Source organism: Gossypium arboreum, chromosome 6 (assembly GCF_025698485.1).
Source record: "Gossypium arboreum isolate Shixiya-1 chromosome 6, ASM2569848v2, whole genome shotgun sequence".
NCBI classification, from domain to species: Eukaryota; Viridiplantae; Streptophyta; class Magnoliopsida; order Malvales; family Malvaceae; genus Gossypium; species Gossypium arboreum.
The window spans coordinates 8,594,307-8,612,953 of record NC_069075.1 but is presented as its reverse complement, the minus strand read 5'-3'; the positions used below and the strand labels follow the sequence as shown (position 1 = coordinate 8,612,953).

Here is an 18,647-nt window from a genome sequence, read left to right as displayed (position 1 = left end):
ACCTAGTTGCTTAAACATTTTGTAAGGCATGACGTTAATACTATCCCCTAAATCAGCTAATGCATGACTTATATCTAAACTACCAATTAAGCAAGGAATTGTAAAACTCCCTGGATCTTTCAATTTGTGGGGTAGCTTATTCTATAGAATACCTGAACAGACTGCGTTTAGCTCCACATGTGACGCTTCGTCCAACTTTCGCTTGTTTACTAAAAGCTCTATTAAAAATTTCATTACGTTTGGCATCTGTGAAAGGGCTTCAATAAACGATAAGTTAATATGTAAATTTTTTAAGCGTTTAAGGAATTTACCAAATTGTTCATCTGAGCGGTCTTTCCTTGTCGCGTTGGGGTATGGCACACGAGGTTTATATTCGACATTCACCGATTTGTTTGTATTTTGATCTACCTCACCTTGACCTTTGCTTACTACAGTTTCTTGCCTCGATTCTGGTTCGGGCGCAATGAATCCTTCCTTATCTTGAGTACAAATTGCGTTGAGGTGTTCCCTTATATTAGGTTCAGTATTACTTGGTAAACTACCTTGTGATCGTTCGGAGATTAGTTTGGATAGCTAGCCTATCTGAGTCTCAAGTCCTTGGATCGATGCTTGTTGATTTTTAAGTGTTATCTCGGTATTTTGGAAACAGATTCCTGACACCGATATGAATTTTGAGAGCATCTCCTCAAGGTTCAGTTTCTTCTCTTGTTGATAAGATGGCTGTTGAGGATTTTGTAGCTTTTGATTCCATTGACCACCCCAGAAGAAATTTGGGTGGTTCCTCCAACCTGCATTATAAGTATTACTGTATGGGTTATTTTGAGATCTAAAGTTATTGTTACCCATATAGTTGACTTGTTCCTCTTCGGTTGTGGGATTAAAAGATTGATATTCTGTATGCACACCTCCTCCACTTGAGTCACACCTCATTACTGGATGTACTTGCGTAGAACCAAGTAAACCATCAATCTTTTTATTGAAAAGTTCTACCTGATTTGACAGCATAGTAATTGAGTCGACGTTATAAACGCCGGCTGTTTTCGTTGGCTTTGTCTTCATAACTTGCCACTGATAGTTATTCAATGACATCTCCTCTATAAACTCATAGGCATCTTTTGGTGTTTTATTGTTGATGGTTCCGCTAGCAGCTGTGTCAACCATTTGCCGAGTCAAGGGATTCAAACCATTATAGAATGTTTATACTTGAAGCCAAAGCGGTAACCCATGGTGAGGGCACCTACTCAGTAAGTCCTTATATCTCTCCCATGCATCGTAAAGTGTTTCTAAATCCATCTGCACAAAAGAAGAGATATCATTACGTAATTTAGCCGTTTTAGCCGGCGGAAATATTTTAGTAAAAAAATTTCGGTCATTTGTTCCCAAGTAGTGATAGACCCTCGTGGTAATGAGTTCAACCATTGTTTAGCTTTGTTTCTCAGTGAAAAAAGAAATAACCGAAGACGAACGGCATCATAAAAAATGCCATTGATTTTAAATATATCGCAAAATTCCAGAAAGTTTGCTAAGTGAGCGTTGGGATCTTCATCCTGCAAACCATCAAACTGAACAAACTGTTGTATCATTTGAATTGTGTTAGGTTTTAGTTCAAAAGTATTTACAGCTACAGCAAGTCTAACTATGCTAGATTCAGTTCCTGTTAAAGAAGGTTTAGCATAGTCATACATAGTACGTGGAGCAGGATTTTGATTAGCCGCAATTGCAGGAGGTAGCTGATTGCCTTCGTTTTCAGCCATCTCTTCGGTTGGAGGTTGGGTATCGTCTTCTTGCTCGTTCTCTATGTATCTTAAGCTTCGCCTTATTTCTCTTTGGTTTCTACGAACTGTGCAATCGATTTCCGTCAAAAAGTAATGGTCCTAATGGGTTCCTTCTAGTCATAAACTATAAAAACCTGCCAAGAGAAGGAAAGAGTAAATTAATAAATAATAATAATTAAATTAAATTAAATTACAAGAAAAATAAATGGCTAAAGTAATAAAAATTGAGCGTTCCTAATATTTTAGTTCCCCGGCAACGACACCAAAAACTTGATCGTGAGGTTTCATGATAGGTTTTAAATATTTATAATTACTCGTTTTTGAACTAACTATTATCGCGATATAGGCAAGTGTACCTATCGAACAGTAGTATAGTTTTAGCAAGACCGGATTGTCGAACCCAAAAGAACTAAAAGTTCTAGTAATGACTTGTCTTTTTATTATCTAGCCTAAGAATAATAGGGTTTTGTTTTAATTAACTAATTATCTAAACTAAGAACGCACAGAGAAAAGAATTAGGGAATTACTTTTGGAAAAATCGATTGACTTGAGATAATACCTAAGGAAAAAATTCACCTAGACTTTACTTGTTATTCTGGCTCCGAATCGGACGATTTATTCATTCAACTTGTTCTATAGAGATCCCTAAGTTATATTATTATCCCTATTCAAGACTAATAACGTCTAATCCCTAGATTGAATAACCGAGACTTTTCTCTAATTAACACTCTAAGGTTGCATTAACTCGATCTATGGATCCCCTTATTAGGTTTCACCCTAATTCGACAAAATCTTGTCACCCTATTTCTAGGCGTGCAATCAGCTCCGCTTAATTATGACAAAAGTACTCTTAGACAGGGTCTATTCCTCCTCTGAATAAGAGCATATCTTGAATCAGTATCCTGGGATATCAAAATAAGAATTAAGAACACATAATTAAGAACAAGTTAAATATTTATCATACGATTCAAAAAATAATAACAAGATTCGTATTAAGTTTCATTCCCCTTAGGTATTTAGGGAATTTAGTTCATAACTAAATAAGAAAACATCTCAGAAGAATAAAGAATACAAAACATAAAGAAAACCCAAAACTCCTGAAGGGAAATTGAGGAGAGAACTTCAGTCTTGATGATGAATCCAGCTTCTAAGATGGATCAATCGGCTTCCTTGGGGTAATTCCTTACCCCTTCTCCGTCTCACTATTTCTCCTCTTCTAAGGTGTATTTATAGGCTTTGGAATACCTAGAAGCCCTCAAAAGTGGCCTTTTCTGAATTGGACTTAACTTGGGCTCGACAGGGACACGCCATTGTACGATTACTTCAGGCCGTGTTCTAACCTATTAGAATGGCACAGGCGTGTGCTATGCCCGTGTGAGTCGTGCTCTAATTTTGCTAGATTGACACGGCCGTGTGGTCTGCCCATGTGAGGAGGTCAAGGCCATGTTGATTTCGTACTTTAGCCCATTTTCTCCGTTTTTGGCCCGTTTCTCGTTCCTTTCGCTCTCCTATACTCTCCTAAGTGTAAAACATGAAATTAAAGGATTAGGAGCCTCGAATTCACCAATTCTAATGGAAAATCATCTATAAAATGTGTTAAACATAAGGGAAAATATGTATAAATTACGTTTTATCAATGATACCAAAGAATCGGTCTTATGGAGTGGCGGCTAGAAGGGCCCGAACCGAATCAGCTAGATGGACTTGCTCTAGTGTGGTCCAATCGATGCAACAGCCTACACCTAGGGGTCGGGCATGTAGAATCTGAAATAATTCCTCCTAGGGCCTTGGTGGAAATTGAAGGAATGGATGTCGTATCTCAGTGGTAAGACCCAAGGAGGATGCCGCTCTTTTTCACTTCTTAGAGGCGGGGACGGAAGTTTTTTTGCTTCTAGTGTTTGTCATAGTGTGCCTACAATAAAGAGATTAAATGAATCAAATTGAGCACATCAACACAAAAAGCCAGATAATTAACTTGATTTGGCTCAACAACTTAGACAAATTAAAGATATTTAAACAGTATGCCACTACCCAACATAAACCTAATAAGCTAAATTAAAACTAATAATAATCATGAATAAGTATATAAATAAAAAATGAATAAATATGAGAATCAAAATACAATAATTATATAGAAAACCACCAAAAGAAGAATATCATCAAACCAAATCAATAATCAGCAGGTCCAAATTCAATAAACATTTAGATGTGAAGTAAGTAAAGCAATGAAATCAAATAATAAACATAATATAATAAGAAATAATAAAAAGATAAATAGTATTAATAATAACAATGATAACTATAATAAAAGTAAAATAATAATGATGAAGAAGGGATGGGTGAGGAAAATGTAACCGATGGTGGTGATACGGGTCGAAGGTAGTACGGGCCGACAGTGGTGAGCGGAGGAAGGCACAGGTGTCAGAATGTTGCGGTGGTTATTGTGAAGGGAGAAAGAAAAATGAGGGGGAAGGGGAAAGGAGGAAGAAAAAGGAATAAGGGGGAAGAGGGGGAAAAATAGAGGGAGAGGGTGGCTGGTTGGGGAAGATGATGAATAGTGAAATAGGAAGGAAAAAATAAAAAATTAGGGTTAATGGGGGATTAAATTGGGGGCCACGGTCGTGTAAGCCCCGTTTTGGGCCACACGACCGTGTTCCACACCCGTGTGGTATGCTCTTAGCCCGTGTTTTTCGTGAAATCGTAGTCAGGTTCGCACATGAGCCCTTCGACACGCCCATGTTCCCAGGCCATGTGGTACGCACAGCCGCATCGCATGACTGTGTACACATTCGTTCGCTTCTCTCATGCCTGTGTTCATGAGTTGTGCTTATCAACTGATGATTTAAGTCAATGTTGCACACAGCCCGTGGAAACACCCATGTGTCTAGGCCGTGTGGCCCACACGGCCACAATGCACGGCTATGTGATGCTCCCTTTGTTTCGCCCACGCCCGTAGTAAGTCCAACACGCCCGTGTCAATTAATCAAGATTACGCACGGTATTTAAGCACCGCTCTGGCTTACGCCCATGTTCTATTCTGACTTCGTTTATCGTTTCAATTTTGGGCAAGTTCTCACACGGCCTCAAGCACCCCCATGTGATAGGCCGTGTGACTCTCACGGGCGCCTCGCACGGCCGTGGTAACTTATCGTAGGCCGTGTCTCTGCTAATTTTTTTAGAAATTAAGATGCAGTTTTACCACGGTCTGGGACACACATGTGTCCCTTAACCATGTGGTGCACACGACCATGTTGCACGGCCATGGCTATTTATCGCAGCCCGTGTGTCATCCTGTCTTAGGAAAAATGTTTGTCCTATTTTAACACGGCCAGGGCCACACCCGTGTCTACTACCCGTGGGGAACCCACGGTCTAAAGCATGACCGTGTGACAGGCCGTGTGTGCCGAAAATACCTGCAGTCAGATTATAAGGTAAAAAGAAAAATAACTAAGTTATTTAGTGGGGTTAGTGCTCGGGTTGCCTACCGAGAAGTGCTTATTTAGAGTCTAAGCTTGACTTTACCTGGTAGGTATGTTTATTCAGTTTCGCGGAGCCGTAGCTCCTCTCCTTTATCTTTGAAATCCTTACCGTTATAAAGTTTAAGCCGATGTCTATTTATCTTGAAAATGTTTTGGGTTAGGTGACTTATCTCTACTGTGCCATATGGAAAGACGGTTTGGACTACAAATGGACCTGACCATCGTGATTTAAGCTTCCCAATGAACAATTTGAGCCTTGAGTTGTATAACAGGACAAGATCTCCAACTTCAAATTGCTTGTTTTGCTTTTAATGAGCATCATAGCGGCGCTTTGTTGCTTCCTTGTATATTTCTGAATTCTCATAGGCATTAGCTCGCCATTCATCTAACTTGTTCAACTGTATCGATCTCCTTTCACCTGTGAGTTTGGGATCAAAGTTTAGAAATTTTATAGCCTAGAATGCTTTATGTTCCACTTCAAACGGTAAATGACAACTATTCCCATAAACAAGTCTGTAAAGGGATGTTCCTATGGGAGTCTTAAAAGCGGTTCTATAGGCTCATAAAGCATCATCTATTTTCTTTGCCCAATGCTTCCTATTTGACTCTACAGTCTTTTCTAGAATGCGTTTAAGTTCTCGGTTAGCAACTTCAACTTGTCTACTAGTTTGAGGATGGTAAGGGGTAGCTGTTCTATGGTAAACTTCATATTTCTTAAGGGTTTTATCAAATTAAGTATTACAGAAATGAGTGCCCCTATCACTGATGATTACTCTAGGAGTTCCAAATCGAGAGAAAAGTTTCTTAAGGAACTTCACTACTACTCTAGCATCATTATTAGGTAAGGCTTAGGCTTCCACCCATTTAGACGTATAATCTCCCAAATAAGCTAGGGAATGGACCCATGAAATCAATACCCCATACATCAAATATTTCACATGAGAGCATGTACGTTTGGGGCATCTCATCACGTTTAGAGATATTACCTGTTCGTTGGCATTTATCGCAAGTAGCAATATACCTGTTGGCATCTTTGAATAGTGTGGGCCAGTAGAAACCTAATTCGAGTGTTTTATGTACGGTCCTGGTTCCACTGTAATGTCTCCCAGTCGGTCCTGGGTGACAATGCTCCAAAATTTTAATCGCTTCTATCTTTGTAACGCATATTCGAATTACTTGATCTGTACATATACGAAAAAAAAAGGTTCTTCCCAAAAATAGTTTTTCACATCAGTAAAGAATCGCTTCTTTTACTGATGTGTCAACCCTTTTGGTATAATGTTAACGGCTAAAAAATTTGCAATATCTGCAAACCAAGGTTCCTCAGAGTCAGAGATAGCAAAAAGTTGTTCTTCAGGGAATGAGTCATTTATCTCATGTTCTTTCAGTTTATTGAGATGTGGGTTTTCTAATCTGAATAGATGATCTGCTGCAAGATTTTCTGTTCCTGTCTTATCTTGAATTTCTAAATCGAATTCCTACAACAATAAAATCCATCTTATTAGTCGAGGTTTTGCATCTGTTTTAGTAAGGAGGTATCAAATAACTGAATGGTCAGTGTAAATGTCAACTTTAGATAATATTAGTTATGGTCTAAATTTATCGAATGCAAAAACCAAAGCCAACAATTCTTTCTCAGTCATCGTATAGTTTTCTTGTGCAGCAGTCAATGTTTTGCTAGCATAATAAATCGGCTGAAAATGCTTGTCTTTTCGCTGTACAAGAACCGCTCCTACTGTAAAATCACTCGCATCACACATTAGTTCAAGAGGTAAATTCTAATCAGGTGCAACTACAATCACAGCATTAATTAATTTATCCTTAAGAGTATTGAACGCTTTTAAACAATCCTGACTGAAATTGAAATGTACGTCTTTTTCTAGAAAATTCGTTAAAGGCTTAGCTATTTTAGACAAGTCTTTAATAAATCTTCTATAAAATCCAGCATGACCTAAAAAACTACGAATAGCCTTAACTGAATTAGGGGGAGGTAGTTTCTCAATAGTTTCAACTTTTGCTTTATCAACCTCGATTCATTTACTAGAAATTTTATGGCCTAACACGATTCCTTCACTAACCATGAAGTGACATTTTTCCCAATTCAGTACAAGATTTGTTTCCTCACATCTAATTAAAACTCGTTTTAAATTTTTAAGGCAAAGATGGAAAGAGTAACCGAATACCGAGAAGTCATCCATAAATATCTCCATAATGTCTTCCACGAGTTCATCAAAAATGACCAATATGCATCGCTGAAAATTAGAAGGAGTATTACATAATCCAAAAGGCATTCGTCGATAAGCAAACGTACCGTATGGACATGTAAATGTCGTTTTCTCTTAGTCCTCAGGAGTTATTGGGATTTGGAAATAACCGGAGAGTCCATCTAGAAAGCAATAATACATATGTCCAGATAATCTTTCCAACATCTGATCAATGAATGGTAGGGGAAAATGATCTTTTCTTATACATCGTTCAATTTCCTATAATTAATGCAGACTCTCCATCCCGTGACTGTTCGTGTAGGGATTAATTCATTCTTCTCATTGGCCACGACAGCCATGCATCCTTTCTTAGGAACAACCTGCACAAGACTCACCTAGGAACTATCAGAAATAGGATAAATAATTCCAGCATCTAGAAGTTTAATTACCTCGGATTTTATGACTTCTTTCATGTTAGGATTCAACCGTCTTTGAGCTTGCACACAGGGTTTGAATTCATCTTCAATTAAAATTTTATGTATGCAAAAAGAAGGGTTAATCCCTCTTATGTCAGAAATCTTCCAAGCTATGAATCTTTTATGCTCCTTTAATACTTTGAGTAACTCTTTTTTTTTGGTTGGCTGTAAATCTGAAGCAATAATTACTGGTAATGTGGAATTATCTCCAAGAAACGCGTATTCTAGGTGATCTGGTAATTGCTTTAATTCCAATTTAGGCGGTTCTTTAACAAAGGGTTTTAATTTTAATTCATTATTTACCTCAATACCCTCGTAGCTCTTCTATCTCAATGAAGGCTCATTGGAATTTAGTTAAACTTTTATCCTACCTATCTCAAAGTCATCGTCAATTACCTCCTCTCATTAGGTAAGACACAGTTCCAACGTGTCCTTATGTATGATTTTCTGTAAAGAGTATTGAGTAGCATGATCAATAGAGTCAATAAAATAACATGAATCATCCTGTTCCCTAGAAAATTTCATGGCATCATAAATTTTAAAAATAATCTCTTCGCCACCTACTCTAAGCACAAGTTTACCATCACCAACATCAATAACAGCCCTAGCAGTGGCTAAAAATGGACGACCTAAAATTAAAGGCACCTCAACATCCTCATCCATGTCAAGCACAACAAAATCAACAGGGAATATAAATTTATCTACTTTTACAAGCACGTCCTCTATAACACCCCTAGGATATTTAACAGATCTATCAGCTAGTTGAATACTCATCCTAGTAGGTTTCGGTTACCCAAGACCAAGTTGCTTGAACATTTTATATGGCATCAAATTAATGCTAGTGCCTAAATCAGCTAGTGCCTTCTCAACATTCAAACTACCAATTAAGTAGGGAATAGTAAAACTTCCTGAATCTTTCAATTTGGTTGGCAGTTGATTTTGGAGTATGGCCGAGCATTCCTCGTTGAGTTCCACTGTAGAAAAGTCTTCAAACTTCCTTTTATTTGATAGAAGCTCCTTTAAAAATTTTGCATATGTAGGCATCTGCGAGATAGCTTCAACAAAAGGTACATTAATATGTAATTGTTTAAAAAGTTAAAGAAATTTACCGAATTGTACATCCATGCGGTCTTTCTTCAACTTTGTTGGGTATGAGATTGGTGGTTTATATTTCCTCAACACCGGTTTTTCATTGTTTTCGGGTTCTCCTCCTCACCTTCTTTTCTATCAAGTTCTAGTTGTAACTTCTTTTCAAATTCAGCTAACACCTTCCCACTACTTAATGTAACTGCTTTCACATGCTCTTTTGGTGTCCTATTTGATTCTCCAGCCCTTGAATTGATGCTTGCTGATTTTTAAGTGCAGTTTCAGTATTCTGAAAATGAGTCTCCGCTACTGAGATAAATTTTGTTATCATCTCCTCAAGGTTGGGCTTTTTCTCTGGCTGGTAAGGCTATTGTTGCAAGCCTGGAGGGGTTGGTAGTCTTTGATTTCCTTAGCCTCCCCATGAGAAATTTGGGTGGTTCCTCCAACCTGCATTGTAAGTGTTACTATAAAGATTTTTTTAAGGTCAAGGATTATTATCCATATAGTTCAATTGCTCGTTCTCCATGTTGGGGCCATAGGGTAGATATTCTGAATTGTTTAATCCACCTCCACTTGCATCGCATTGCATTACTGGATGTACCTGCGTAGAACCAAGCAAACCATCAATTTTTTTATTCAAAAGTTCTACCTTATTAGAAAGCATAGCAACCGAATCAACGTTAAAAACACCGACTGCTTTTGTCAGCTTTGTCCTCATGACTTGCCACTGATAATTATTCAGTGACATCTCTTCTATGAACTCATAAGCTTCTTCAGGTGTTTGGTTATTGATAGTTCCACCAGCAGCTGCATCGATTATTTGTCTAATCGAGGGATTTAACCCGTTGTGGAAAGTTTGAACTTGTAGCCAAAAGGGTAATCCATGGTGATGACACCTTCTCAATAGATCTTTGTATCTCTCTCATGCATCATAAAGTGTTTCTAAATCCATCTGCACAAAAGAAGAGATATCATTCTGTAATTTAGCCGTTTTAACCGGCAAAAAATATTTAAGCAAAAATTTTTCAGTCGTTTATTCCCAAGTGGTGATTGACCCTCGAGGTAACGAGTTCAACCACTATTTAGCTTTATTCCTTAATGAAAAGGGAAACAACCGAAGGCGAATGGCATCATCAGAAATGCCATTGATCTAAAAGGTGTCACAGAATTTCAAAAAATTTGCTAATTTAGTGTTTGGATCCTCGTCCTGCAAACCATCAAACTGAACAAACTGTTGTATCATTTGGATCGTGTTAGGTTTCAGTTCAAAATTATTTGCAGCAACAGTAGGCCTAACTATACTCGAATCAGTTCCTGTTAAAGTAGGTTTAGCATAATCATACATAGTACGAGGAGCAAGATTCTGATTTACTGGATTTGTAGCAACCACAGGAGGTAGTGGATTATTCTGATTATCAGCCATCTTCTCAGTTGTAGTGTGAATATCATCCTCTTGCCCTTCCTTTATGTATTGTAGGCTTCGCCTTATTTCTTTTCAGTTTCTACGAGCTGTGCTTTCAATCTCACTGTCAAAAAGTAGAGGTCCTGACGGGTTTCTTCTAATCATAAACTATAAAAACCTGCCAGAAGTAAAGAAAATAAAATTTAGTAAATAAAAACAAAATTAAATTGCAATAAAAATAAAAAATGGCTAAAGTAATAAAAATTAAGCGTTTCTAATATCTTAGTCCCCGGTAACGACTTCAAAAACTTGATGGTCGTAAAACTAACTAACAAAATTAGACTAAGGCAAGCGCACCTATCGAACAGTAGTATAGTTATGGTGAGACCAAAAATATCATATCCACGAGGACTAAAAGTACTAGTAATTACTATCTTATTATTATCTAGCCTAAAATTTAAGAGAATGTTTTATCCAAAACTAATTATCTAATTAACTAAGATTACGACAGAGATTAAGGTTGAAAAATACTTTTTAGAAAACCGATAGAGAAGACAATACCCAAGGAAGAATCCACCTGGACTCCACTTATTACCTTTGAGTTAGACGATTTATTCACTTGACTTAATCCGTAGAAATCCCTGATTTATGTTAATATCTCTCTCGAGACTAAAAACAACTGACTCTAGGTTGATTAATTGAAATCTCTTTCTAATTAAAACCAGTATTGTCGCATTAACTCAATCTATGGATTCCCTTATTAGATTTGACTCTAATTCGGCAAATTTATGTCATCCTCTCTCTAGGATTGCATGCAACTCCGCTTAATTATGAATGATCTACTCTTAAACAGGGACTTTTGCTCCACTGAATAAGCACATCAGAAACTTGAATTAATATCCTAGAATATTAAAGCAAGAGTTAAATTCACAATTAAGAATAAGAAAAAGTATTTATCATATAACTCAAATAATAATAAGATCCGTCTTAGGTTTTATCTCCCTTAGGTATTTAGGGAGTTTAGTTCATAATAATAATGGAAAACATCTCAAAGTTTGGAAAACAACAAAACATAAAGAAACTCAAAGGACTTCTAGGAAATTGGATAAAATTCTTCAGTCTTGATGTAGATCCTGCTTCTGAGGTGATTCTGATGGCTGTCCTTAAGTATTTTCTGCCTTCAACTCTCCGTACCCCCTAATCCTCTTCTAGGGTGTTTATATAGACTTTCAAATACCCAAAATAGCCCAAAATTAGCCTTTTCTGAGTAGAACTAAACTTGCGCTCAACAGGGACATAGCCGTGTGCCATACCCGTGTGAAGGTTCTCAGGCCATGTGCAATTCTGACTTGGATTAATGTCAACACGGCCATGACACACGGGCGTGTGGCCTACCCGTGTGTCACACACGGGCATGTGGATCACCCATGTGGAAGTGCCTAGGCCTTGTGAAACACTGATTTAGGCCTAATTTTTCGTTTTTAGCCCGTTTCTCACTCTTTTTGCTATCCTAATCTTTCCTGAGTATAAAACATGAAATTAAAGGATTAGGAGCATCAAATTCAATGAAACCAAGGAAAAATCATCCATAAATATGCCAAGCATGGGGTAAAAATATGTATATATTATGGTTTATCAATCCCAATCTCACACATTGCCCTTCTTCAACAAGTCTATTAATGGTGCAGTAATTTTGGAGTAGCCTTCAATGAAGCGTCGGTAATAATTTGCCAACTCAAGAAAAGACCGCAACTCTATTACCTTGGTTGGTGACTCCCAATCAACAATAACCCGAATTTTTCCTTCATCTGTCCAAATTTTGCCACCTCCCACAACATAGCCTAAAAATGGTACCTCACGTTGAGAAAATGAGCATTTCTCCTTTTTGACGTAAAGCTCATTTTCCCACAAGGTTTGAAACACTTCCCTCAAATGTTCTACATGTTCCTCAAGTGACTTGTTGTATACCACAATGTCGTAAAGATAAATAACCATAAAATGGTCTAGAAAGGGTTGGAGTACTTTATTCATTTAGGTACAGAATGTAATTGAAGCATTCATCAATCAGAAGGGTATCATAAGAAACTCATACGAGACATAACAAGTTACATATGCGGTCTTTAGCTCATCCCCTTATTCTATTTTGACTTGATGGTATCCAGATTACAAATCCAACTTGGTAAATCATCTCGCACGATCAAGTTGATCAAATAGGTCTGTAATGAGTGGAATTTGGCACTTATTCTTGACAATGATTTTGTTCAATGCTTGATAATCAATGCACAATCTCAATGACCTATCGTGCTTCTTCTGAAACAATATCGGCACGTCGAATGGAGATTTAGATGGCCTAATTAATCCAACATCTAAAACCTAACATCTAAAAGCTCCTTCAACTATTTTCATAACTCTTATAATTCTGGCAGACACATCCAATATAGGGCCCTAGCTGACAGCTCCATGTTGGGTATCAACTCGGTCCTGTGATCCACCTCTCTCTTCGATGGTAACTTCTTGGGCAACTCAGCAGGCATCACATCTCAAAAAGACTGTAGCAACTATACTACTTCCTTTGGAATCTCACCAATGGGTTTAATGACTTCTTCGACTTTCAAGATTGCTAAGTAAGAGACTTCATCTCTATGTACCCCCTTAACAGATTGGATCATCTATAGTGTCTAAGATTCCATACCACCGTCATATTTCATTGGTACAAAACATTGTTGATGTGAATCTAAGATCAACATGCAATCGGCAAAAGAAAAGTGACACACCTTAATCTGATAAAGAAAACTTAATCCAACTAAAAATTCATAGTCATCAAGTGGTATTACATTAATAGTCTCCTTATCAATCAAATTGTCAAGTTGGAGTTCTACTCTTTTTGCTACACCCTCTATTGCAACACGTTTCAAATTCACCGTATTAATGCAACCCGATTCCTTCTCAACCTTGAGACCAAGTTCTCAAGCTATCTCTTTGGACATGAATAAATCTGACACACCTATATCAATCCATCCATAAAGGAGAAGAATGCCTCCTTCTTACCCATATCTGAAATCTAGAGTATGAGTTCACTGAACTCTCACACATACTTCCTAATTGTGCCTTGTTGCATAAGTCAACACAACTTTACTTGAACCTCATCCTCGACATACTCCAAGTAAAACTGTGCATTGAATTCCTTTTGGAACTCCTCCTAAGTCCCAATTGCAGCTCTACCATGTTTCTCATCCATATACCTACGACTCCACTATAACAAAGCAACATCAGCAAAATACATAGCAACAATGTTTAACTTAGTACCATCATCCATAATGCCTTTAGCATAGAAGTATTGCTCTATTCCCACAAGAAGTTGTTCATGTCTTTTGCGGAACTTTTCCCTTTAAATTTTTTCGTCTTCAAGATATCCACTTTGGGCTTGGGTGCCATAGAAAACACCACCTAGAGCAGCCTTATAGATTGTGAGCTCACCCTTGAGCTCCGCAATCTCTTCCTTCAAGGCCGTCAGGTAGCCTCAAAAGTATCATCCCTTCCAGTTAGCTTGTTTTCAGTGGAATTGAGAAATTCCAACACATAGTCCTTAAGCTGATCCTTTTTTAAATCCAACCCATCAATGAGCCCTCCCTCAATTTTCTCAAGTATCTTCCTCATGTCCCCCATGGGTTTCTCGAGAGTAACTATTTGTCCTTCCAAGTCGACAACATGTCCCTCGATCGGCTTGCTCTCTTGGCCCTTCCACAGGTATCTGTTGGCTGAACATGATTGACTACCTTTTCGACATCTCAATTCTTCAAAACCTTAGCTCGGATACCAATTGTCATGGAGCTAGAACTTTAGTCTCGCAATCTGTGCTGCCTTAGGCGATTTCTTCACTTCAAATGTGCCTAAGTTAGTCTAACTCTCACAAAATGAGAATTCTTGACAGAAATTATCTTAAGGCACTGAAAACAAAGTGGAGGCAACTCAAAAGAGAAAAAAGCTTGAAAGAACAAAAACATAAAAGCATAAAGAGTTTGAGTGAATGCTCTCAAATAATTCTATTACTCAAGAATAATGTGATCACAAATGAGGAGAAGAGGCCTCTATTTATAATTGAGCTCCCCCAGATCAAATGGTACAAATTATTAAAAGCAATCTACAAATCAGATCTCCTAAAATTTACATAATCAAATCTTCTAATTTTACTACTCATACTTTCCATACTATGTAGATTGACTTTTAATCTCTCCAAGCCACAAGTCAGTCATGTTAGGTCATGTAATCCCTCGCGAACAAGATGGACAATTCATGTGTGTCATGGTTACAGGCTCCCTTATACAGCCCGTGACACTTGCATGAGGTGTTGGTGGTTATTCCTTCTCTAGTTCCCACTATTTGACCTTTTCACTTTGTAAGTCTTGGCTTTTCAACCACAAAAGATAATTGGCGTCTCTTTCTTCAACTCAAAGAAGTCGAGATTCATCCATTTATGGCCCTAATATTTCTACTAGCTTTGGTTTCTCCTATTTTCATTTGGGTAATAGTTTGAGTTTGTCCTGAGTGATTAGGTATAAGGGGTTGAGCTTGGATTCACAAGGTTGTTTTGTGGTCCATTATAAGAAGTTTATGATGGAGAAAGACCTCGTCCCTTCATTACCCCTAATGAAAGGTTATGTTATTGTTTTTATATTTTGTGAAAAAATAATTTCATAAAGTATTCTTCACATTTTTCTATAAATTTTTATAATTTTTTATAGACAAAATGAATTTAAGTGATAAAAAAAAAGAAATACTATCACAATTTTCATTATTTACTTTATCACAACTATTTTTATCCATAATTACTATAAACACGACCCCGTTGTCACACTTCAAAATCATGTTTTAAGGACACCCAAACAACAAATACTTGTTCTATCAAAATCTCGAAAGATTAGCATGGATATGTTGAAGAGCTGCTAACATGTAACTTTTTGTTAATTATAGAAATGTCCTAATTTTTTTTCCTTTTTTCATGGTTTTTATATTTTTCTCGTAATAATATATTTTTCTTCGTGTTATTAAATCCGTTTAAATTATTTTTTTAAAGAGAACTTCTTTAATTCATTTCATAAATGAGACCATATAATTTGAGGAAGAGGAACAAGAAACATTCATCGTAGGTATTAAAGGACAAGCTCCGTCAATACAACAAAGGCTTCAACCTTAACATTAATAGAACATTATGACACGTTGACAATTGATTCTATCACAATTCAAGCACAACATATTTGGATTTATTGTAAGCACGACATATTTATAGTGATTGCAAGCACTTAATACGATAAGAAATCAGCCTCGGATGGTCCAAAGCGGTGAGAAAAAATTGACAAAAGAATTGAACATCTACCAAACTAGAGAAGACAAAACCATCCATAAAATTACTTGCAAAAGCAAGACTAAAAAATGTGCTACAAGAGCAGATAAAAATTTCTAAAAGTGAAGGTTTATTTTACAATAGAAAACAAAAAAAAAACTTAAAATAACACAGGTCCAAACCAATTCGTAAAATCATTTATTATTTTAAAAAACTCTCAAATTATAAATAGATTAAGAACTCGATGAAGAGTCACCCACTTTTCAAGAGAAACTGCTGATAGTCGGTGGAGTTTCAGTGGCGACAAGTATCGTCATCTATCCATCACAACTTGTGAAGATATCAAAGATATACACAAGATATATCTACAAATTAAAAGAAAAAAGAAAAGAGAAAACACATAAAGTAAATGAGAAAAAAATTGATGAGAAAAAAAAAACGAGCGATAATAAACTCCAAAGATAATACCACCATCGATCAAAACAATGTCTAAATTATTCTATATTTATAAAATTTTTAACAAATAAATAATTTGTCTAATATAAAGCTCGACATGTTTATAATATCATTATTCATAATGTAATCATATCTAACTATTTTTAGACTAATCTAATGTCTATATGAACCAAACATCAACCTGTGTCTGGTAAATTATGTCATCTAATTTTCTTGTTAATAAAATTTCTTTTCAAGAATTGTTATGAATATCCTTTTCAACGTTCCCAAGTTGCTTCTTTTTCTATTTTTAGGTTCTATTTCTGTATCATACTATTTTTTTATTAAAAAAAAACTAGTTTTCTAATTTGGTCATTTGCTTTATCTTGTTATTAAATTTTATCATTTTTCAGCAAAATAGTCATTACACGGTGGCTCTATATTGACCATTGAAATCATTGATATGGAACAATCCATACTATGAATAACATGTGAAAATGTTTTTTTTTTTTGTGTGTGTGTGTTTTAACATTTATAAGCCTCTCCAAAAACTCAAAATGAAGACTAAACTCATTTGATTTGAGCCCAAATTTTATATTTTCATTCTTCTATATTTTTTAATTCTCCTACAAAAATATTCACATTCTATGTAAGTATTCAATTTCTTTTACTCCATGAAAATTGCTTCCGGTTTAATGTCGGGGTTTCATTTGATATTTTAACATATTTGCTTTTACGTTACTTTTGAATTTGATTTTCTAATATCCGGTTTCGAATTTTAGATCATATAATATGGAGTTTTTTTTAACAGATTGAGGCCTGTTTAAACTATGGAACTAAAGTTTACACGTAGAGAATCTGCAGAAGTCAATATTCAAAACCCCACAAAATTCAACCTCTTTAATCTCATCTATAAGATCTGCCAATCCAGTTAAGTGCAGCCAATTTTTGGCCTATGGTTTCCTTTATCGTTCATCACGCTTTAACTCGAGAAAGTTGAGGGCTTATTGTTGCTCAAGCTTTAATAGCTTCCCCCATGAAAATGGTGTTCACAAGAGCATAGAATCAAATCCTTCAAAGCATCTTTTACCATTAAAGGTTGAGTTCCTCGATCCCACATCGCTTGGAATTTATCCTGAGATTGGCCCGAGAGAGACAAGATTCGAAGGTTCACCATCGAACAGAAAGCAAACAACATGGGGATCCAACATTCGCTAAGGTTCATAAAGAGAAAACAAGGGTGGAAATTGGATAGTTTCATTGATAACGCAAGTGAATTTGCATATTCCTCGGTTAAAAATGCCATTTCTTCATTACTTTTCATAATCAGAGAGATTCAAACTACACACTGATTATTAGGGAAGGTTTTTATTCCGAAGACTTGATGGTCGTCATATCTAAAATCCAACAAGACATGACGTTAACCTTTGTATGGTTGTTCCAACATGTGTTTTCCAAAACGCCGACACTCATGGTTTACGTCATGCTTCTTTTGGCAAACTTTTCGATTCAATCAATGAGGGTGTTGAAAATTGGCCAACTATACTGCTGTAATATTTTCGAATGAAATACATGTTAGCAATTATGCATTTTGTAGCAACATATTTTTTGTTTTAGTTGCATATAATCCTTCATGTATTTCAATCAAGGTACCGAATACAGTAGTCGTAATGCCTTATATAACAGTATGCTTTATAACAGATTAGCAACTGACTATAACAAAATACTAACTAACTAATATAATTACAATAACATTCCCTCTCCAGTATCTGAAAATAAACAACTCGCAGAAACCACATTCAAGCGATCGCGACGGTGAAAAATCTCAACCGTCAATGGTTTAGTCAACACATCTGCCACCTGATCGCGTCCAGGAACAAAATTCACACAGAGCTGATTACTCAAAACCTTCTCACGAACAAAGTGAATATCCAACTCCACATGTTTCACTTTAGCATGCAGTACAGGATTAGCCGCTAAAGAAACGGCACTAGTATTATCACACCAAATGATCGGAATACCACTAGGCGTAAAGCCTATCTCAGTCAACAGAGATTGAAACCACACCATTTCAGATGTTGCATTAGCTAAACTTCGATATTCAGCTTCCGTAGTAGACCGGGAGACAACACTCTGTTTCTTTGACATCCATCCTACAAGATTATCCCCTAAGTATATACAAAATCCGGAAGTAGACTTACGATCTTCAAGTGAGCTTGCCCAATCAGCATCACTAAAGCCAGTTAAGCTCAAACCAGAGGCTTGAAATAACAACCCATGCTCAATCGTACCCTTAACATATCTCAAGATACGTTTCACAGCTGTCCAATGAACATCATGAGGTTGATGCATATATTGACTCACTTTATTAACGCAAAAGATAAATCGGGGCGAGTTAAACATAAGTATTACAAAGCGCCTACAACACAGTCGATATAGAGTACCATCG

General features: G+C 36.6%; 1 long non-coding RNA gene and 2 other non-coding genes across 3 annotated transcripts; all 3 read left to right on the top strand.

Moving 5' to 3' along the window:
• The first annotated feature begins 1,219 nt into the window (after positions 1–1,219).
• LOC128294927 (small nucleolar RNA R71) lies at positions 1,220–1,326 on the top strand. The gene has a single exon (XR_008285234.1). It is a non-coding gene; the product is annotated as a small nucleolar RNA R71 (small nucleolar RNA).
• Positions 1,327–9,898: 8,572 nt separating this feature from the next.
• Positions 9,899–10,004, top strand: LOC128294834 (small nucleolar RNA R71). Its single transcript, XR_008285141.1, has one exon. It is a non-coding gene; the product is annotated as a small nucleolar RNA R71 (small nucleolar RNA).
• A 6,712-nt stretch (positions 10,005–16,716) lies between these two features.
• Positions 16,717–17,855, top strand: LOC128293953 (uncharacterized). Its single transcript, XR_008284113.1, has 2 exons — positions 16,717–16,847; positions 17,010–17,855. It is a non-coding gene; the product is annotated as an uncharacterized LOC128293953 (long non-coding RNA).
• Positions 17,856–18,647: the final 792 nt, after the last annotated feature.